The sequence below is a fragment of the Emys orbicularis genome, chromosome 1 (assembly GCF_028017835.1).
Source record: "Emys orbicularis isolate rEmyOrb1 chromosome 1, rEmyOrb1.hap1, whole genome shotgun sequence".
Taxonomy (NCBI): Eukaryota; Metazoa; Chordata; order Testudines; family Emydidae; genus Emys; species Emys orbicularis.
Window position 1 is genome coordinate 164,065,417 of NC_088683.1, and position 24,094 is coordinate 164,089,510.

At 44.9% G+C, this 24,094-nt stretch overlaps 1 pseudogene; it reads right to left on the reverse strand.

Annotated features, from left to right (window-relative positions):
• Positions 1-835: 835 nt before the first annotated feature.
• The window catches only part of LOC135891075 (cell surface glycoprotein CD200 receptor 1-B-like), a 30,801-nt pseudogene continuing 7,542 nt past the window's right edge, over positions 836-24,094 (reverse strand).

The following is a 24,094-nucleotide window of genomic DNA, read 5'->3' on the forward strand; positions in this document are numbered from 1 at the left end:
TTTAAATGAAGCTTCTTAAACATTTTAAAAACCTTATTTACATACAACAATAGTTTAGTTATATATTATAGACTTATAGAAAGAGACCTTCTAAAAGCGTTAAAATGTATTACTGGCACGCAAAACCTTAAATTAGAGTGAATAAATGAAGACTCGGCACACCACTTCTGAAAGGTTGCCGACCCCTGCTGTAGTATTTTCATTTTAAAGTTAAAGCCAATTTACAAAAGAAAGCATACTCTTAAAGGAGACCTGCAAAGGATTTTCTTTTTAAAATTGTGCTCATTCTTCTTTCTGCTGCTTTCTGGTTTATAAAGAGGGCTAAAGGTTTTTTGAGAGGAGTGATGGGAAGATGGGGGGGTTACACTTTTTCTGAAAAATTGTGTACATTTGAACCCTCTGAAGTTTCAAATGTGATGTTCCCTGGAGACCATTCTGGGTTCTAGTCCTGGCTGTACCAGTGGTGCAAGTGGAATCCATTTCTTACAGGTACAGGGGGGGCAGCATGGTGGGGCACGTGACCCTCTATGTGACTCCTCCCCATCCCAGGGCCCCTCACGCTCTCCCCATCCCCTCCCCATCATCCACCTCCATTACATGGGGGGTGGGGGTCTGTCCTCCTCCCACTACACTGGCGAAAGAAGTAGAACGTTGGGCTGCTGGGCGGCCCCATGCCCGCAGCTCCTCCAGCGCAGCTCTACCGCCCTAGCCCTTCCATTCAGGATCTCCTCTGGCTGTCAGTATACAGCAGCAGCCCCGCCGAAGGACAGGGCTGGGGGCAGTACAGCGGCGCCGGAGAAGCTGCGGGCGTTGAGCTGCCTGGTGGCCCCATGTTCTACTCCTCTTCCTGCTGCGGTTCCCTCTCCCGGGCCTCTCCCAGGAACTGCAGCAGGGAAAGGAGCAGAACGCGGGTGTGACAGGTTCGATCACAGAAACCCACTTGGGACTGTCACCTGATGTGCTGAGACTACCTCTGAGCCTGTTTTCTCTGCCAATTTGGACCACCAGAACCCTTCCTTGTCGAGCCAGACATGCCAGTCTGCTCCAACACAGACCGAGGATCTGAACCATGTGCCCCAAAGCTGCAGATTTAACTGAAAACAGCTTAAGAAGTGCTCCTGTCTCTAGCACCCAGACACCCAGCTTCCAATGGGATCCAAACCCCAAATAAATCAGTTTTACTCTGTATAAAGCTTATATAGGGTAAACTCATAAATTGTCCGCCCTCTGTAATGCTGACAGAGAGATATGCACAGCTGTTTTGCTCCCCCCAGGTATTAATTACTTACTCTGGATTAATTAATAAGCAAAAGTGATTTTATTAAGTATAAAAAGTAGGATTTAAGTGGTTCCAAGTAATAACAGACAGAACAAAGTAAGTTACCAAGCAAAATTAAACAAAACACGCAAGTCTAAGCCTAATACATTAAGAAACTGATTACAGATGAACTCTCACCCTCAGAGATGTTCCAATAAGCTTCTTTCACAGACTGGACTCCTTCCTAGTCTGGGTCCAGCAATCACTCACACCCCGTATTTACTGTCCTTTGTTCCAGTTTCTTTCAGGCATCTCTTGGGAGTGGAGAGGCCATCTCTTGAGCCACCTGAAGACAAAATGGAGGGGTTTCCAGGGCCCTTTATGCAAAAATAAAAGGGTGGGTGGAAACCCGTTTGTTCTCCTGTGCAAAATCACAGCAACAAGATGGAGTTTGTAGCCACCTGGGCAAGTCACATGTACATGAATGATTCACCTTTTTGCAGGCCAACACCATTGTTTACATGTTAGTTTGAACATTCCCAGGAAAGCTCAGATGTGGATTGGCGTCTCCCAAAGTCCATTGTCAGTTAAGTGTTTCTTGACTGGGCACTTACTGAAAATAGTCCTTTCTCAAGAAGCTGACTAAATGCTTCACTGAGGCTACTTAGAATCAAACACCTTGAGATACAAGTACATAGCCAATATTAATAACTTCAAATGCAAAAATGATACACACATACAGACAGCATAATCATAACCAGCAAACTACAACTTTTCCGTAGACACCCCACTTGACGTCCTTTCTACAAGACCATACCAGCTATAAATATCTTGGTACGATGGACTGAGACGGACCGGACTTGCCCTACCTGCACTGCTGGAACTAACCTGCTTATAATCAGTCACCGGGGATTTTATATATATATATATATATATATATATACACACTCTCTCTCTCTCTCTCTCTGAGAAGACAGTTGTTTCTTGGAGCAGCTCCATTGTGGAACATACCAAGGGCAATGTCTCCTATTGTGACGCTGAAACATCTGAGCTGGTTTAGGAAGCCCATGTGGCTGATCCACTAAGTAACAGTGAATTGAGCAAAATTAAATGTACTAACACCCTTGCTTGCTAGGAAGATGGCTTCAGCACAGTGGCACTGAATTGCAAGGAAAGGAATGTGCATGGTCCACTAGTGATGGAGGAAAAGAGCAGGGAGAAACTCCTCCCCAAACTGGTGATGTTCTTCACATCAGAGAAAAGAGAGGACTTGTGTGTAGTAAAGATGCTTAACTCACATGTGAATAGTCAAGCGTCTTGGCTCTCCAGGTCACAGAGTAAGGATGAGAGCCTGCGCTGTACAATTTACCATACAAGGTTTGGCTAAGTCCTGACCTGGGTTAAACAATCATGCTGCTACAGGGCAGCATTCCTATTTAGCACTACAGAGGGGGGACAAGTTGCTGTGCTGGCTAACACAGTATGAGGCCCAGAGGGATGTGGTTAGCCCCCAAGTCAGGATGCAAAGTGCTGCCTTCTGCAGAAGCAGCCGGTGGGACTCCCTGACCTAAGCTCTCTGGTGCTGTGGGAGATGTGGCTTTTGTGGAAAGAAGGGATAGTCTACGTAACCTGGAGCCAGAAAGAGTGAGAAAAAACAGAGTGTTTAATAGCAGCAAGAGACTGGGCCTGGAAAAAATTAAATTGACTTAATCAAGGAGATAAAGGCGTATGAATAACTCCAGAAAGGCCTAACAAAACTAGGTAACTGGGCAACAGGCTGGCAGGTGGAATCCAATATAGACACATGCAAGGTAGTGTACATTGAAAGAGGAAATCTGCTATACACTGCTGGGCTCTGATCTACAACAGCTGTAGTTTCAAGGGGAAAAAATCGGTCTTGTTGACAATGCAGTGAGGGTGACTGCTCAACACCCAGGGGTGGGCAAAAAGGGAATGAATCTCTGGCTATATTAAGACAGCAACAGATCAATATGACAGCATCACTATTACAGTAGACTTGGTCAGTGGGTGTTTCCCTCCTCCTCCCCCTCCCAAAGTGACACAGAACTAATGCCCAAAAGCGAATGTCAGATGTTTGGATTGCTGAAGTCAGGACAGCCAGTGGGGACCTGTGAGCACAAGAGCTGTCCATGGTGAAACCAATGGCAGCAGGTCACTCTGGCCTTCACAGTGCTACTCAATTCCCAGGATGGGGACAGGTGGGGACAAAAAGGGAAAGAGGAAACAAGAGGAATTGATCAGCAGGCAGATATGTTTGGAGGCACCCAGTGGCTATGCAGATCCTTGCTTCCCAGAATCCCATGAGGAAAGTGTTTAGTGATGTAGATCCTCTTCTGGAAGGAATCCAGTATCATTAATCTTCCCTGCAACCTGTTCCCCTTCTTCACACAGGTGGTGAGTCTCACGTTGCTGACTGGAACCCTGGTGGGAGTTCTTCACTCACTGTTACTTCATACACTGTGTTGTAGATCATGTTTTCCTTCTGCACGTAGCTGGCGTAGGGCTCCAACTCCTGCTGCTCATTACTATCCTAGTAAATCCAAGGCAATAACCATTAGCACCAGGACTGGATTTGTTGGGAAATAAAGTTCTTTCTGGACTCTTAAAAAGTGTGAACTGAGCAACAACGTTTCCCCTCCCCTAAATGTAAGAAACACAGGGAGCAGGGCTCCACGGATATCTGAATGATCACCGGCTGATGCTATGGAAACGGTTGATGGCATGTCTGCCTTACAGATAGAGCCATCAAGGGCAGCATGGTCTAGTATCTAGCACAATGGAGTGGGGCTCAAAACTGGGATCGATGCCTGGTTCTGTCACTGACCTGCTGAGTGAACTGGAGACGTTTACTTCACTTCTGTTTTCTCATCAATGCTCTGTCTCTTACCTATTTGGACTATAAGATCTTTGGGGACTGCCTCTCACTATGTCTTCGTACAATACTGAGCAAAATCGGGCCCTGATCTCAGTTGGTTCCTAGAGGTTCTATTGTAAACCAGTAATAAATAATAATACACCAGGCTAAAACTGCAAAATAAGGTTAAGTTCCAATCTATGCTAATGAGGATTTCATGATGTGTCAGCAAAAACAATTAATAGTATTTAGGTTTCAGAGGAGCAGCCGTGTTAGTCTGTATCCACAAAAAGAACAGGAGTACTTGTGGCACCTTAGAGACTAACAAATTTATTTGAGCATACGCTTTCGTGGGCTACAGCCCACTTCATCAGATGCATAGAATGGAACATGTAGTACAAAGATCTATCTATCTATCTATATCTATCTATATCTTTGTACTACATGTTCCATTCTATGCATCTGATGAAGTGGGCTGTAGCCCACGAAAGCTTATGCTATATATGTATGTATATATATCTTTGTACTACATGTTCCATTCTATGCATCTGATGAAGTGGGCTGTAGCCCACGAAAGCTTATGCTATATATGTATGTATATATATCTTTGTACTACATGTTCCATTCTATGCATCTGATGAAGTGGGCTGTAGCCCACGAAAGCTTATGCTCAAATAAATTTGTTAATCTTTAAGGTACAATCGTATATAGGCTCCTAAATGCCCAAATGCCTTTTGAAAATGAGACTTGGGCTCCTCAATCAGATCTTGCACCGCTGAGAGCAGAAATGCCTCAATACCTTTAAAATTCTGGGCCTACGTGACTTGCTCAAAGGAAGTCTGTGGTAGACAAACGAATTGACCTTAGCTCACTAGAGCCCATGGCTAGCACTCCAACCACTGACCCGTCTTCCCTCTCCTGTCCTTAGTCAGCTCACCTGTATTGTAACATGATTTGATTACATCAGAGTTAACTATTGTTAAAGTGTGGGTCTGGCTCTCATTTTTGCTAAGGACTCTTTACATTGCTCTGGCCATAAAGGAGCCTTAAAGGGTATTTAGAAATTTCCAGATTCACAGTCCATTTTGTTACATGACGTCTTTCCTTTTGTAAATTTTTAAAAAGTTGCTTCTCATTTAGAGCAATAAGAAAAACTTTTAAAACAACCTCCTCCCCCAGCCACTCTGCTGTAAAACCACTAGGTGTATCACAGCTATACCCAGCCCAGCTCTTCCTGGCACGATCAGGGAGAAGTGTCAGAGCTGCTGCTTTTTGAATCACAAGAACACTAGTTTGAGTCTTTACTGTGGCAGTGCACTACAGCGCATGTTACAAGTCTGAATCTTGATATTCGGAGTGCAGATGGACTCTGTCCTGCTTTGTGTCAAGTGACAGTTTCTGGAACACAATTGCACCTGCAGAAAGCAGCAAGAGCCAAAATCTGACAGCTTCCCTTAAAATATAAAACTTTTCTGAGTTACTTTGGCAGCACATCTCAGATTTAGTGACATCTTGACTTACATCCTCTTCCTTACCTGCACTTTGTGTGTTGGAGTAGAATCAGGGATTTTGGATTAACAACAAATTCTGTGGAAGGGAAAAGAGGAAAAAAAGACAGAAAAAAAGTATAACAAATTCTACCTTCATTGTTAGGTTGGGCCACTGAGACCGCACATCTTGGAGCAGGAGGGCCCTGGTTTTGAGAGAGTCTGTAATCCATAACTAATGAACCTCTTCTTCCTCAAGTCATCAAGAAGGAGGCTAAACGTCATCTCTCAGATCCTTCACTGGGTGGCTCATGACTCTGATGTTTTGATCTCCTGACTCTACATTTGTGAAGACCCTACTCCTGCCTGTGGGAGCCCCAAACCCATTGGGAGAGCAGAATAGTGGAGGCAAGGTCCTCTGGAAGGATAAGAGCTTTGCCCTGAGTAAGCTGTTAGGGGGCTTATTCCTTCACCCTCTCACTTCCCTGGTCCTTCTCGCATGAACAGAGAGCAACAATACCCGACGTCCAAAGGCGCAAACAATTCGATGTTTATTGGGGTGAACTTCCAGCAAGCATGATTCCAGTTTCCTTCCTCAGTGTCCCCATTCCCAGCTCTGACACCACAGAGCCATCCCTGTTCCCATTCCCCCCTTAGCAAAACATGATTCCAATTTCCCCACCCCCATTCCCTGTTCCCATTCCCCCCCCTTAGCAAAACATGATTCCAATTTCCCCACCCCCATTCCCTGTTCCCATTCCCCCCCTTACTTCCTGATTGACTGCAGACTATATAGTAAAACTTGAGTTTTGCTTAGCTATACCTTAACCAATCATTTTACTGAAATTTAACTAACCAATCCTAACATACTGTAACATGGTTATTTAATCAATTATTTTCCACCACCTTAATTGGTTTACACCCAACAAAATTAATTATACAGCAGACAGAAACAATTACAGAACCAGACAGAGACCATGCAAATAAACATACAAAACAATACAGAAGCGAGGATTTCACATCCCAGCTATTGATAAGTGAGTTCTTGCCAGACAGGATGCTATCAAACTAAGTTTCCTTTTACATCTTCTAGGCTCTTTCCTTTCTCTGGAGGTGATAGGAATATCAGGACAGAATTGTATTCCTAACAGCCCAATAGCACCTTATTTCCATGTGACTAGTTTGGAATGTGATGATGTGACCGTTCACTTCTCAGCTTATGGCTGCCTCTGCTGCTTAGCCAAAGGCCTTACTTAGCCTAAGAACAGAGCCTCAGACTGTCCCTTATACATACAGAAAGTGATTTTGATTCTTTCTTTTATATCTCTATAACTAGCTAAGTGATAAGAATACACGTAAATTCTTAAAGTATAGGCCTTTACAGACAGGCCTGAATATCTGTATCCTAACATAAGCTTTACTCTACATGAACTAATCCCCTTCTGAGGGAGGAGGAGGACATGAGGCTAAGCAGTTGGAGCTTGGACTAGGGGGGAGAGGAGTTGAGTGAGGGGTTCTCCTGGAATACCACCTACACCAGGAAAAGAACGTCCCAGTTACAAATTGTCTATATTTAAATACAATGCTCCCTGCTGTTTTACCCTGGAACTGCATCCCTCTGACTCGTTTAAGCAAGGTCTGATGGAACTGAAGTGCAGCTCCAGCCAGCAGCGTTCCTCACACAACAAAGGAATAAAGATTCTGCTGCTTGATTCAGCTTTATTAACCTTCTGACAGGACAGTCCTGCTCCGTTCTCCAGAGCTGGGTGACATCTGTCTGGTAGGGAAACCGATCCCCCAAAGTGCTGGCTCAAAGAAGCAGATTGAGAGATTCTGTAGTTCGTAGAGAACAGCTTTTACTTTGCCAGCTCTCCGTACTGACAGGAAGCTTCCCTGGACACAGGGGGTGGCATCTTATGTGTCCCATGCCCACCCATTCCACCAGTGTATCATTCACTTAGATACATTGTGCCTCTTTGTGCCACATCATGCCACATCCTGTGTGAACGTAACAGAATCAGAGATGCTTGGATGTCATCTGATCTGATATCAAACAACACCTTAAGTTTCTGCTCAGCTCTAGACAAACTGATTCCTTAGTGACATGTCATACATACCTGCCACGGTGGACCTTACAGAGGAAAATGAAAGCCAGAATGAAGAAGATGCCCTGGAGACCAACAGAGATGGCGAAATATGGAAGAAACGTGTTTCCATTTTCTAATAAGAGAGAATCATGATTTTCTAAATAGGGAGAATCACCATTTCAGTTATTTCCTCACTGATCAATTCCTTTACTGTGTCCACCTGAGGATCACAAGGTGCTTTAAACATTAATTATACCTCACAGCCTGCCTGTAAAATAAGTAGTATCCCCACTTGACAGAAGGGGAAACTGAGGCAAAAAGGTTAAATAACTTGACAAAGGTCATGCCTGGAGATTTCAATCTGGAAACAAAACCCATATCTCTCAATGGCCAATCATGCACTATAACTACTAGGTCATGTTGCTCTGAAGGACTCTGCATATCTCACCATTCAAGCTATCTCCTATATGACTTCAAAGCAAAAGAGCAAGGAAAATAAATAAAACAGTCCAGATAACAGCCATTTACCGTTCAGGTGCTCTAGAATGTGCTCTCCTCCCCGCCTCCTTTCAGAATCCCGGTGGCAGGATTGGTATTTGCATCCCAACAAATTTTATTTATGCTTCTCTTTCAGTTGAACGTCTTGTCCATACAAGCAAGTGACAGTTGTGACTCAGGTCCCATCAATGCCTCCCCACTCCCAAAAAAGTACCACAACCCTGACCTAGAGGGAGCACCTCCAGGGAGGGAGTAGGATAGTTGAGTCTTCATGGCCCAAGTCATGATATCACACATGTCACTGACTCTTGGTCACTACCAAGCTGGGCCAAATGTGTCCTGGTGACGTCACCGTGAAAGGCTCCATAGCCATCGAACAGTCCCCTAACCGACCCAGTCCCCCAGGTTAGATATTTGTATGGAAAGGAGATAAGAAAAAGGGCCCACTTCAGTCTTAAATTGTAGAGAGTATTTCTGTAGCTTTTATAGATTTCCCTCTCTAGACATTTTATGAAGCAAACTGGAATGGTTGGCTGAATTCGCATGGCCCCTGCCACACCCTCACCAGTCTCACTAATATTTCTTGGAGCTGGTGATCAGAGGAGCACGTAGTTTATCAGTTATGAATGAAGACTAAATAGAGAAAAGAGATGTGTTCTGTTACCTGATGGGCATTCCTTGGATTGGCTCGTGTTCCAAGCCGGATGAGAGACCAGGCAGGTTATACTGGTCTCTCTAGGGCTGTATATACTGAGCACAGTCACTGTCCCATCTGTGTGATTTTCAAGCTCAGTCCTGGGATCTCCGGTTGGGTCCCAAGAGACCTGTGCAGCTGGTTTCCCTGCAGCTGCCTTGCACACAGCGGTCCCATTACTGTCACAGGTCAAGGTCACCACAGGAGGGACTGCAGGACAGGAGAAAGGGGAAAGAGTTGAAGTTAGTTTGCTGCACATGGTATGGCAACTTTCCTCATTCCTATACAACAAGAAAATAGCAGAAAGAGGAGAATGGGCGTGAAGACAGTATTGCAATAAATAGCAAACACCTGCTACGACAAAATAGATAACGTGGAGTCCTTACAGCTCTTGAAATAGGGGTATCCCTTGGATGAGAGGGTGAGTGAAAATCTTAGGTGTACCATTTGGACTACCATAGATAATATCCCGAGACACGGCTTTGGGGAAATGAAGTACCCTCTCCCCACATGGCAATTTATCCTGGTTCAGTTAGAGACATATAAGCTCTCATACACCCTCTGCTGTCAAGTTGGAACAAAAACAAAAGAAAAGAACCTGTATCACTTCAGAACTGGAGAATGTTGAGGGCTAAAGTGGGAACTAGGAAAAACAGCAGAAAGGAGGACGGCTGGGAACTACAGTAAGAAAGGTGCATTCCTGTTGACCCTTTCCTTTAACTGTTTTGACTGACCAAGTTTCCCAGCTCCACCCCACAAAGCAAATGGCTGGGACCAGGAGCTCATCTATCACCCAGGTTCCACTGCATTGTCTCGTCGTCATGACTCCTAACAATCTCACCCACTCATGTCAGTTTTCTCAGGGATGGTGTGTAGAAATGGGCCTGAATCCAAAACCCCATATCCAAAAAGTTCAGCTCTGGATCCTGATCTACATTTTGTGTCATCTGCTGATGATGTCCAGTAATAGTTAACACAGGGGTGTGTGTATATTTCTTATCCTTGGTGTGTCTTTATCTCGCTCTTCCCCTCTGTTTTAGCTGATTTTGCAGTAGTAAATTCTTATGGTTATATCATTTAATATAGTCTTTCCAAAATTATCTGGGCAACTTTCAGTATTCTGATCTAGTTACTGCCCTCGTGTCAGGTGGGTCACCATGGTCATCCTCCTTTGTTATGCACAAGCTAATGCACTAATGATGTTCCTAGTAAATAGTCTCTTTATGCTTGAGGCAGAAATGTTACAGGGGTAGGGTAGGAGGAACTGGATGTCCCAGGGGATTGGTAATAGGCTCTATTAGCCTTTTACTTGTAGCTCATCAGTTCTAAACCAGATCAGGTTTGGAGTAATTGAAAGTCATTACTATCTGCTGTAGGTGAACTGAGCTGACCTCAGTCCTGGTGCTAACAGACTTGGTTTACACTCGCCAATGGGCATCCAGTCTCAGAAGAGAGACCAAAGAACAATTGAACATGGGGGGACTGAACTATCGTTATTCCTAAAAGTGGCCTCACTAAGTAGGGTTAAAGGTGCATTGACTTGTTTGCTATACATGTTCTGTGGCGAGAGGATTTCAGTCTCCAGAACTGTCATGCTGGAATTTCTCACAAGCACTAAGGCTCGGATACTCAAAGGTATTTAGGCTCCTAACATCCATTGAAATCAGTGGAAGTTGGGAGTCTAAATACTTGTCAGGATCTGAGCCTAAATTAACTTTTTAAAAGCAGTTTCCTGGGGGGATGGCTTGGGCTGGGGGTGTTTGTACAGATGCCCTTCTACCAAATAGCCAAAGATTGATGTTAACATCACGTAGAAAAATAGCTCATGGCCAATTTTCCAGCCATAGAAACCAGGAGAAAGGTTTGTGGAGGGAAAGGAGGACCAGAATGTGAAGAAGTTGGATGCGAGGAGAGACCAGAATGAATTCACATAAGGGGATTAACCCAGCAGACGTCCTAAACTCCTTAGTTTTTGGAGTTCTCTGAGCCTATATTCTCAACATTCTGAGAGGAGGGGAGGTTTATGTGTCAGGCATGAATCTGATCGTGTAGACAATTAAGAACGTCACAGCCTGTTACTTACCCAGTACAGTCAGAGTGTAGGTTTGATTGAAAGTTCCACCATTAGTTACAGCTTCACAGCTATAACATCCCTCATCTGTGAGTGTCACTTGCCGTATCTGAAGTGCACTATCAGTTTCAGGACTATATTTCCAATCCATTCTCTTACTGCAGTTTGTTCTATTTGTCTTGTTCAGATCAGTTCTGTATGCCAGTGAGCAGTGATTTCCAATCCTCTGTCTTATTTTCCATATTACTGCTACCAGATCCACCCTTGAAACGTCACTACAGGTCAGATTAACACTGGAACCAGCTATTTTAGACACTCTGATGTTATCTAGAAAAGATGCAGGAAGAGAAGGACACTTGAAAAGCGTTAGAGCCCTGTTTCACTGGGGGTAACATCTCTAGTATTATATAATATTCCATAGTAAGATCCCACCTCTGCAGGTACTAGACCCATCTGCTTGCATCCATAGCTTTAAACGGTGACCGATAACCTGACATTTGGTTTTGCCACCAGTCCATAGGATTAACCTCTCTGCTCCCATACTCCATAGAACCTGCTCCCTACTGCAATCACTGCCAAGTTTCAGTATAAAGACATTATTGCGGAGCGGAGCCTGACTGAGATGCAGAGCACAGCCATACTGGAGGAGCTCCTGGGGTAACTTTCTTTTTTTCCTTCTTGCTTTGGCAGCAATTGTGAGGCAAATGAATGATGGGGAGGAGTAACATTAGCAGTGTGCCTGTTCTGTACTGCCCTTGACGTAAGCACAAATCAGGAAAAGTTGGACATTTCTGAGCCACTTCCTGCTGCTCCAGCCACAATGGGAGTTAAGCTACCACCTTGGAATAGCTGGAACTCAGCAGAATCAGAAAATCCTTGCAGGAGCTGTATGCTAAGGACTGGTCTACACATAAAACTATACCAGGGTAGCTGTGTCAGATAGGGGTGTGATTATTTTTTACCAATATAGCTATGCCAGTGTAAGCCCTAGTGTAGATGCAGTTATCCTGGAAAAACAGTCCAACTTTGAAAATAGTTTCTATTCAACATATCTTCTTCCTCTACCCTCCCGAGGCCAAATTCTGCCCTGCTACACTGGAGTAAATCTGAATTAGGTCCTTTGATTTTAGTGGCGTTATGCCAGATTTACATTGATGTTATTGAAAACCAAATTTGAATGTTTGTATTTGATATTTATCTGGTCAGGTCTCTGACAAGAACGAGTTTCTACTCCTGTTAGGCCTGCAAAGCCCATACAGACACAGGAGAGCGAGCTGGGGTCTATTCTGCCTCACTGAGCATTGACAAAACTCTCAATTAAGTTCCAGTGAAATAGTCTTTACTATCGATGGTGGAGGAAGAGGAACAAAGAACCCAGCTGCATTTTCAGATCCCAGGTGAAATTTGTGGAGCTGGCAGTTAGAAAAATCCTATGACTGCTAAGCTGAGCAAATTTGTCCTGAGATTGCTGAGAACAAATAGGGAACTCCCCTCCCCCATCTCCTTTTAGAGTTACTATTCTGGATATAAAATCCATATGAAGTCCAGAACAACTTATTTTCATGGCTGAATCATCAGCATCACCAAGTAACATCAAATGTATTAGACTATAAATATTATGTCCACATAAGTCTATCACAGAAACGTCAACACTGATTAAAAGGACAATTTCAACCTATTTAGGTCCCTAGAATTACTTTTCTGGATGCATTTACTGCATTACAGAAGATGAAACTTTTATTCTGGGTCCTCAGTGAGCTACACAATATTTAGGTCTTATCTAATCTACATTTTTTCTTGGGAAATTTCTTACTATTGCCAGTAGTGACATGGTGTGAGCACTAGTGCAGATAGGCCATAGGCATATTTTTGCCACCATTTCATTTAACCCTGGTCAGAACAGGAACAGACGAGAGCTAGGCAAACTTTGTTTGTTAAATACTAAATTTGCTGGAAAATGTGGTTGCCAAGCAACCAACATTATTTGTGAATTTGTGTCAAATAGTTTTGGCCAAATGAAAAATGAATTTTTTTTCCAAAAAAGTCTAAATGTTTTGTTTTGACATTTCGTTTAGAAATGAACTGTTTAGTTTTTGACCCATACCATTTATTTTATTCATTTTTTTCATTTTGATGAGGAAAAAGAATCAGTTGGGGTTTGAAACAAACAGAATTTTACTTTTTATTTTTCAGTTCAGCCACTGAACTGAAAAACCCATGTAGTCACTCAGCTCAAGTCTAGATTGTCTGGAAGTCCAAACACTGGTGGCTGGTCTACACTAACACTCTTGCTGTTGCTATCACCGATAGAACTGCAATGGTGGCAATGCGACATGAGATTTCCTGGAAAATGCCGGTGTAGACAAGGCCTTAGAGACGGTGTAGGGTAATGAACTCCACTTCCCTGTCTGCCTTGGTGACCATCTCATGTGCTTCTGTGGTCAGGCTCATAACCACATGGTCTCTTCTGCTTGGGGTGGGGTGGAGTGGGGAGAGCCTCTGATTGGCAAGCTCCTCCACAGAGAACCAGGGGACGAGGTGTATGGCTGCAGTGAGACATAATTGCTTGTTTGAGGTCACCTGGGAATGCTGAATTGCACTTGCCGTTTGGCACTGCACTCCGTGCTACTACCAAATGTTACACAGTGACGTATAAATGTGGGGGTTCAGTCCTTTTCACAATGGCCCTGACTCAGCTAATCTTTTAAGCACACGCTTAGCTTTAAACTGGAGTGGTTCCACTGACCTTCAGTGGAACTATTCACAAGACCTAAGGAGGTCGTGGAAACTCCTTCACTGGAGGTTTTCCAAAGGAGGCTGGATGGCCAGCTGTCTTGAATGGTTTAGACACACCAAATGCTGCATCTTGGCAGGGGGTTAGACTAGCTGACCCTTGAGGTCCCTTCTAACCCAATGGTTCTATGATTCTTTGCTGACGGGGGGCTAATATGAGGACACTGAGTTGATGACCTACCCCACCTACATGAAAGAGGGAATCCCTCCAGCCTGAAATTGTGAGAAAGTGGCTCTAATCCCCAGGGTTAAACCCTGGTCACTTCTGTTTATCTTCCAGGGGCCTGACAATCACCATCGTTCTGGGTTATTCCCAACCTATATAGCACCAGGTGACACAGTGTAACCCCTGGTGGCACAGGGGCAGTGGCATGTCTCACCCTCCCCAATGCTTTTGGTTTCCATATAGCAGCCGGGGACACATTTTTCCATTGATGGAGGCGTACCCCTGAGAGGCAGAGGAACTTATGTGGTTCTACAGTGCCACGGAAAGCCTGCATTGGGAGGCTATTGGCAGCACACTAACCCCTGGGCTGGGGGGCTTTAGGTGTGAGTTAGTGGCATGCCTGTGGAAGGAGGAGTCTAGTAGGTGGATCTCTAACCAAACCCACCCCTTGTATAGTAGGGATGCAGCAGGCCTTGATGATGCTACAGCCCATGGGCTGCAGTCCTACCCATAGAGCCGTAAAACCTGCGGATCCCATTCTCTCACCCCATGAAGATTCTCTATGCAAAACTATTCACTTCGATTTTAAACTTCTTGGGGCAGGGACCATCTCTTTCTTCTGTGTTTGTCCAACACCTAGCATGGTGAGGCCCTGCTCCATGACTGGGGCATCTAGGTGCCACCATAATACAAATAATGATTAATAATAATGAGATTTTTGGGCAGGATGAGAGGATTCAGCCCCAAGTATAGAGTTAACTTTTCCTTCCCAATCTCTCACAGGGTGATGGATGTCTCAGTGCTCTGAGTTATGCCAGTACTGTGTGGTACCAGGCCACCCTCTCTTTCCTCACTACTTAGTGATGGCCGTTCGATCAGGAATTATATTATAGGGAATAGCCAGCATGGATTTGTAAAGAACAAATCGTGTCAAACCAATCTGATAGCTTTCTTTGATAGGATAACGAGTCTTGAGGATAAGGGAGAAGCTGTGGATGTGGTATACTTAGACTTTAGTAAGGCATTTGATATGGTCTCGCATGATATTCTTATTGATAAACTAGGCAAATACAATTTAGATGGGGCTACTATAAGGTGGGTGCATAACTGGCTGGATAACCGTACTCAGAGAGTTGTTATTAATGGTTCCCAATCCTGCTGGAAAGGCATAACGAGTGGGGTACCGCAGGGGTCTGTTTTGGGACCGGCTCTGTTCAATATCTTCATCAACGACTTAGATATTGGCATAGAAAGTACGCTTATTAAGTTTGCAGATGATACCAAACTGGGAGGGATTGCAGCTGCTTTGGAGGATAAGGTCATAATTCAAAATGATCTGGACAAATTGGAGAAATGGTCTGAGGTAAACAGGATGAAGTTTAACAAAGACAAATGCAAAGTGCTTCACTTAGAAAGGAACAATCAGTTTCACACATACAGAATGGGAAGAGACTGTCTAGGAAGGAGTATGGCAGAAAGGGATCTAGGGATTATAGTGGACCACAAGCTAAATATGAGTCAACAGTGTGATGCTGTTGCAAAAAAAGCAAACATGATTCTGGGATGCATTAACAGGTGTGTTGTGAGCAAGACACGAGAAGTCATTCTTCCACTCTACTCTGCGCTGGTTAGGCCTCAACTGGAGTATTGTGTCCAGTTTTGGGCACCGTATTTCAAGAAAGATGTGGAGAAATTGGAGAGGGTCCAGAGAAGAGCAACAAGAATGATTAAAGGTCTTGAGAACAGGACCTATGAAGGAAGGCTGAAAGAATTGGGTTTGTTTAGTTTGGAAAAGAGAAGCCTGAGACGGGACATGATAGCAGTTTTCAGGTATCTAAAAGGGTGTCATAAGGAGGAGGGAGAAAACTTGTTCACCTTAGCCTCTAAGGATAGAACAAGAAGCAATGGGCTTAAATTGCAGCAAGGGAGGTTTAGGTTGGACATTAGGAAAAAGTTCCTAACAGTCAGGGTGGTTAAACACTGGAATAAATTGCCTAGGGAGGTTGTGGAATCTCCATCTCTGGAGATATTTAAGAGTAGGTTAGATAAATGTCTATCAGGGATGGTCTAGACAGTATTTGGTCCTGCCATGAGGGCAGGAGACTGGATTCGATGACCTCTCGAGGTCCCTTCCAGTCCTAGAATCTATGAATCTGTGAATCTATGAATCTATCATTAGGGAGGTTTGGACTTTGTGCGCTCCGGAAATCTTGCTTCTTGCCAGCGCTTGAATTGTTTTCTTGGCTGGGCTCAGTATCAGATCTGGTGGAATTTTTTGCCTGAGAACCTTTGTATAAGGAAAAATAGGAGTATAACTTTCAAATTAGCTCACTAACTCAGAGGGGAAACAAAGAGTCTCTACCCAGTTGGCTGCTGACAATCCACCTCTTCATGATCTGTTCAAAATGGCTAAAAGATGCTTCATGCACAGTGAGCATTGTTGCAATGGAGAGCTGAGTGGGAATGTGATATCGTGCAAACAATGAGGAGGCATGACTCTGGGGGTTCTAATCTAGTCCTTTTATGTTTCTCTTTCTCTATCTCTTAGGCCTGGGCTACACTTAAAATTTAAACACACATAGCTGCAGCGCTCAGCGGTGTAAAAAATCCACATTCTTGAGTGCTGTCACTATGCCAACCTAACTTCTGGTGTAGATGCAGCTACGTTGACAGAAGAATGCTTCCGTTGACGTAGCTACCTTTGCTCAAGGAGGTGGTGTTCTTACATCTATGGAAAACCCCCTTCCATTGCTGTAGGCTGCATCTACCCTCTGGGGTTATGCCAGTATAGCTATGGCACCGCAGCTGTGCCATTATAGTCCCTTAGTGTAGATATGGCCTTAAAGTGGGGATAATACTCATCTCCACAGGACATTGTGTGGCTTAATTCATCAGTGGTCATGAAGGATATTTTTTAGAACAAACGAGCTAAGTCAGTGCCAAGTATTATTATTTATTATATTAAGCCATTATTATTAGACCATGTGGGAAAAACCTGTAGCTGGCTTCACCTTTTTCATGATGGCTAAACTCTTGCCATTATCCCATGTAATGCTGTTCAAAGTGGACTCTTTTGTGGTTAAAGAAACAGAGAAATAAGCTATCTAATTAGGACCACTTCTTTCTTTTTCTTAAACTATAATCCTTTGGGAATGATTTGTAACTTGCAAAGTGAATACAGTTCAGTTCGTTTTTACCTGATTACACATACCTACGTGTTTGTGCCTTTTCGCAGGGTTTGCAGAAGAGTCACAATATATAACCTGAAGGTTCAGAACAGAAAATTCCCAAGATAAAACCACATCCTGCTGGTCCTGGTGACAGATGCAGCTGCAACTGCACCCTGCTTACAACAGATCCTTGTTACTTCAGCTCAGACAGTGACAGGGCTGCCCCGAGGGGGGGCAAGTGGGGCAATTTGCCCCAGGCTCCGGGCCCCGCAGGGGCCCCCACAAGAATATAGTATTCTATAATATTGCAACTTTTTTTTAATGGAAGGGGCCCCCAAAATTGCTTTGCCCCAGGCCCCCTGAATTCTCTGGGCGGCCCTGGACAGTGACAAACAAATCTGTAACTCTCACAGATTTTATCAGTGACAGTGGGGGACATAGGGGATGAAATATTTCTTTGGGGCTTCCCATGTCCCTCCTTTATTGATAAAAGGGGATAACACTTACCTCCCCTCTAAGGAGAACTGTTAGGATTAATTAGTTCATGTTTAAAAGTATTTTGAAGATGAAAATCCTAAGTATAATATAATTTTCTGGTACCTGTTCTGTATTGATTTTTTAAATGTATACAAAAAAAAAATCACTCCGACAAATCTTTGCCCAGTTGATTAAATGGACTCCAGCATTCTGACTACAGAAACACTGCACTAGGAGCAAGACGGGGGGGTTGTTGTTTTTTGTTTTATTTTATTTTTAAATATATGCAAATTGTTCTGAGTAATTGAATTTCAGGAAGACTCTTCTGGAGTGGTTGTTTCTAATTCAGACAAAGTCATCAGAAGAGGAAACGAGAGAGGCTGAATGTCTCATGATGGGTTCTTGATTTTAGTTCTGTGAAAGTCTCTTAAAATGAATTGGAGAACAAAGAGCTTCCTTGCCTGACTTATCTTTGTCAGGCGCATCAGCATGTCAGGCCACGCCATCAATTCCACTGGCCTCATCTAAACATGACTAAGCAAATCTAAGAGTGCAAGTGGACTGCGATGGCTGGGCTGCTTTCACTGCATGACAGTAACACTCTTGTGCACCTTTCTTGACAAATAAGTGTAACACTAGTTTACTGGCCTATTCATAGAATCATAGAATCATAGAATATCAGGGTTGGAAGGGACCTCAGGAGGTCATCTAGTCCAACCCCCTGCTCAAAGCAGGACCAATTCCCAACTAAATCATCCCAGCCAGGGCTTTGTCAAGCCGGGCCTTAAAAACCTCCAAGGAAGGAGACTCCACCACCTCCCTAGGTAACGCATTCCAGTGCTTCACCACCCTCCTAGTGAAATAGTGTTTCCTAATATCCAACCTAGACCTCCCCCACTGCAACTTGAGACCATTGCTCCTTGTTCTGTCATCTGCCACTATTGAGAACAGCTGAGTTCCATCCTCTTTGGAACCCCCCTCCAGGTAGTTGAAGGCTGCTATCAAATCCCCCCTCATTCTTCTCTTCTGGAGACTAAACAATCCCAGTTCCCTCAGCCTCTCCTCATAAGTCATGCGCTCCAGACCCCTAATCATTTTTGTTGCCCTCCGCTGGACTCTTTCCAATTTTTCCACATCCTTCTTGTAGTGTGGGGCCCAAAACTGGACACAGTACTCCAGATGAGGCCTCACCAATGTCGAATAAAGGGGAACGATCACGTCCCTCGATCTGCTGGCAATGCCCCTACTTATACAGCCCAAAATGCCGTTAGCCTTCTTGGCAACAAGAGCACACTGTTGACTCATATCCAGCTTCTCGTCCACTGTGACCCCTAGGTCCTTTTCTGCAGAACTGCTACCTAGCCATTCGGTCCATAGTCTGTAACAGTGCATGGGATTCTTCCGTCCTAAGTGCAGGACTCTGCACTTGTCCTTGTTGAACCTCATCAGGTTTCTTTTGGCCCAATCCTCTAATTTGTCTAGGTCCCTCTGTATCCGATCCCTACCCTCTAGTGTATCTACCACGCCTCCTAGTTTAGTGTCATCGGCAAACTTGCTGAGAGTGCAGTCCACACCATCCTCCAGATCATTAATAAAGATATTAAACAAAACTGGCCCCAGGACCGACCCTTGGGGCACTCCGCTTGAAACCAGCTGCCAACTAGACATGGAGCCATTGATCACTACCCATTGAGCCCGACGATCTAGCCAGCTTTCTATCCACCTTACAGTCCATTCATCCAGCCCATACTTCTTTAACTTGGCAGCAAGAATACTGTGGGAGACCGTATCAAAAGCTTTGCTAAAGTCAAGGAATAACACATCCACTGCTTTCCCCTCATCCACAGAGCCAGTTATCTCATCATAGAAGGCAATCAGGTTAGTCAGGCACGAGTTCCCCTTGGTGAATCCATGCTGACTGTTCCTGATCACTTTCCTCTCCTCTAAGTGTTTCATAATTGATTCCTTGAGGACCTGCTCCATGATTTTTCCAGGGACTGAGGTGAGGCTGACTGGCCTGTAGTTCCCCGGATCCTCCTTCTTCCCTTTTTTAAAGATGGGCACTACATTAGCCTTTTTCCAGTCATCCGGGACCTCCCCCGATCGCCATGAGTTTTCAAAAATAATGGCTAATGGCTCTGCAATCTCATCCGCCAACTCCTTTAGCACCCTCGGATGCAGCGCATCCGGCCCCATGGACTTGTGCACGTCCAGTTTTTCTAAATAGTCCCGAACCACTTCTTTCTCCACAGAGGGCTGGTCACCTTCTCCCCATATTGTGCTGCCCAGTGCAGCAGTCTGGGAGCTGACCTTGTTTGTGAAGACAGAGGCAAAAAAATCATTGAGTACATTAGCTTTTTCCACATCCTCAGTCACTAGGTTGCCTCCCTCATTCAGTAAGGGGCCCACACTTTCCTTGACTCTCTTCTTGTTGCTAACATACCTGAAGAAACCCTTCTTGTTACTCTTAACATCTCTTGCTAGCTGCAACTCCAAGTGTGATTTGGCCTTCCTGATTTCACTCATGCCTGAGCAATATTTTTATACTCCTCCCTGGTCATTTGTCCAATCTTCCACTTCTTGTAAGCTTCTTTTTTGCGTTTAAGATCAGCAAGGATTTCACTGTTTAGCCAAGCTGGTCGCCTGCCATATTTACTATTCTTTCTACACATCGGGATGGTTTGTTCCTGCAACCGCAATAAGGATTCTTTAAAATACAGCCAGCTCTCCTGGACCCCTTTGCCCTTCATGTTATTCTCCCAGGGGATCCTGCCCATCTGTTCCCTGAGGGAGTCAAAGTCTGCTTTTCTGAAGTCCAGGGTCCGTATTCTGCTGCTCTCCTTTCTTCCTTGTGTCAGGATCCTGAACTCGACCATCTCATGGTCACTGCCTCCCAGGTTCCCATCCACTTTTGCTTCCCCTACTAATTCTTCCCTGTTTGTGAGCAGCAGGTCAAGAAAAGCTCTGCCCCTAGTTGGTTCCTCTAGCACTTGCACCAGGAAATTGTCCCCTACACTTTCCAAAAACTTCCTGGATTGTCTGTGCACCGCTGTATTGCTCTCCCAGCAGATATCAGGGTGATTAAAGTCTCCCATGAGAACCAGGGCCTGTGATCTAGCAACTTCTGCTAGTTGCCAGAAGAAAGCCTCGTCCACCTCATCCCCCTGGTCTGGTGGTCTATAGCAGACTCCGACCACGACATCACCCTTGTTGCTCACACTTCTTAACTTTATCCAGAGACACTCAGGTTTTTCTGCAGTTTCATACCGGAGCTCTGAGCAGTCATACTCCTCTCTTACATACAACGCAACTCCCCCACCTTTTCTGCCCTGCCTGTCCTTCCTGAACAGTTTATATCCATCCATGATAGTACTCCAGTCATGTGAGTTATCCCACCAAGTCTCTGTTATCCCAATCGCATCATAGTTCTCTGACTGTGCCAGGACTTCCAGTTCTCCCTGCTTGTTTCCCAGGCTTCTTGCATTTGTGTATAGGCACTTAAGATAACTCATCGATCGTCCCTCTTTCTCAGTATGAGACAGGAGTCCTCCCCTCTTGCGCTCTCCTGCTTGTGCTTCCTCCCAGGATCCCATTTCCCCACTTACCTCAGGGCTTTGGTCTCCTTCCCCCGGTGAACCTAGTTTAAAGCCCTCCTCACTAGGTTAGCCAGCCTGCTGGCGAAGATGCTCTTCCCTCTCTTCATTAGGTGGAGCCCGTCCCTGCCCAGCACTCCTCCTTCTTGGAACACCATCCCATGGTCAAAGAATCCAAAGCCTTCTCTCTGACACCACCTGCGTAGCCATTCGTTGACTTCCACGATTCGACGGTCTCTACCCAGGCCTTTTCCTTGCACAGGGAGGATGGACGAGAACACCACTTGCGCCTCAAACTCCTTTATCCTTCTTCCCAGAGCCACGTAGTCTGCAGTGATCCGCTCAAGGTCATTCTTGGCAGTGCCCACGTGGTGCCCACGTGGAGAAGCAGGAAGGGGTAGCGATCCGAGGGCTTGATGAGTCTCGGCAGTCTCTCCGTCACATCGTGTATCCTAGCTCCTGGCAAGCAGCAGACCTCTCGGTTTTCCCGGTCGGGGTGGCAGATAGATGACTCAGTCCCCCTGAGGAGGGAGTCCCCGACCACCACCACCCTCCTCCTCCTCTTGGGAGTGGTGGTCGTGGAACCCCCATCCCTAGGACAGTGCATCTTTTGCCTTACAATTGGTGGAGTCTCCTGCTCCCTTCCCTCAGATGGGTCATCTACTCCACTCTCCGCATTAGTACCTGTAGAGAGAACATGGAAACGATTGCTCACCTGTATCTCCATTGCTGGTACATGGACGCTCCTCTTTCTCCTTCTGGAGGTCACATGCTGCCAAACTTCTTCATCATCCGTCTGTCCCTGCTGCGCCTGCTCTGAATCTTCAGAACATTGTGGCCGTAGAAGCATCTCCTGACGTCTGTCCAGGAAATCTTCATTTTCCCTTATGCAACGCAGAGTCGATACTCGTTTCTCCAGACCTCGAACCTTCTCTTCCAATATGGAGACCAGCTTGCACTTTGTACAGACTTTGTATTGGACCCTCCTCTCTTAAGTAACCCTCCTGGGATATGGTACAGTTTCCCCAACATAGTGACTGTCCATTGCCAGGGGCAAGAAAGGTAGAAGAAGTGAAAGAGGTGCTGCTTTCTGCTACACCTTTCCATCAGCTTCTATCACAAATGGCCAGGAATGAGTCAGGTACAAGTCACTCACAGTCCACAAGCCACATCAGTCAGCTTGAAAGCTGCTGAATTGTGATTGTGTAAAATCTTCTTTTTTAGGTTTACATCAAAGTTGTAGGATGGCTTTGAATTCCCCTTTATCCTGTTTTAATGAGAAGGCTTTTAGCAGGGCAGGATAGTTTAAGCAGGAGTCTAAGACATTCTGGGCCTGAGCCTCATGTCCACTAGACCAGTTTCCACCACTCTAGTAGGGACCTTAAATTGGGTGTAAATACAATAATGTGCTTTGTCTTTAACTGCCAGAGTGGGGCAAAGAGGCCTTAGGGTAAATACAAATCAGGGTCTTTATTCCTAGTTCTGCCACTGATATAATGTATGATGCTAGAAGCATGAGCTTTGTGCCTGTGTTTCCCCATCCATAAAATGGAGGTAATGCCTACCTCAGAGGCATATTGTGAAGTATAATTAATTCATGTTAATAACGTGGTTTGAAGGCCCCTGATTAAAGTTGCTGTGGAAGGGCAAAGTATTATTAGCCGCACAGGCCGTTATCTAATGTCAGAGCCCCATTAACCATTTCTCAGGAAACAGCTAACACGTGGCTTGTTTTCCCCATGATGGTTGTGTTCCATCTCTGAGCTGGAGAGAACCTGAGGATTGGTCCACACAGGGAACTTATATCGGCATAGTTATGTCGCATGAGTGTGAAAAATCCACACCCCTAAGAGACGTAGCTATGCCGACCTAACCCCCGGTGTTGAGAGAACTAGGTCGACCTAGCTACCGCATCTTGGTTAGGTGGATTAACTACAGTTACAAGAGAACCCCTCCTGTCGCCATAGTGAGTGTCTACACTGAAGCGCTTCAGCAGCACTGCTGTAGCGTTTTAAGTGTAGACATACCCTGAGGGAGAAGGTGGGGTTTGGTAAAGGATTTGGATACCTTTGTCCAGCCTACAGCCATCTTCATTCTCCTCCAGATCATCACAGTATGGAAATGGTGTGTATCCAACACCAGGAAGAAGTGCTCGAGGGTGATTTCTTCTCCCTCTTATCACAGAATGGAGCGAAACTTTGCATTACACTGAGTCCAAAGATGTAAATTCTGCTACTTTCAAATGGGATGGGGCTAAATCTTATATCTCACAAGATAAGTAGGATTGGACCTGGTCAACATTTAGATGAGAGGCCTACAAAAAAGACCCAGGGTGCAATAGCTTATCAGGGAGTGATGTTGGCCAGATTCCAATTCTGCATCCCTAAATTCTCCCCAGAGTTTCAGTTGGATATGGGATTCTTCTTCACTTTCTGTCCCAAACTGTAGTGAAGTGGTAGTGGGTATTGCTAACCGCTTGCTATTTTTGCCCTAGAGGTGGCTATACTTCAGTGTTGCGTGAAGTGATTCCTGGGTGTATATAGTTTATTAAATGCTTTGAGATCCTTCAGGATAAATGGTTGTCTCTAAATGGAAATTGTCCTCAGCCTTATTCTCCTCCCAGTTTGTCAGCCATGAACTTTTCCCATAGTTGGGGATGTTCAGATTTGAAGTGGTTTTGGTTCAGACCCATCGCTGGGCCAGATATGCTAAGGTGCCTTTGTGCTGCCAGGACCTTAAAGCAGCTCTAAAGGGTCTGCTGAGGATTCCTCTAGGCCATTATTGATTATTTTATGTCCTGAAGCATGAGGGTTTATATTCTGTAAACATTTTTATCCTTAGATAAAAGCTTGGAAACAGCCAGTGCCTACCATAGGCCTATGCCATACTGTCACCTCTCCGAAGCTGGGATCTTGTCTTCCAGAA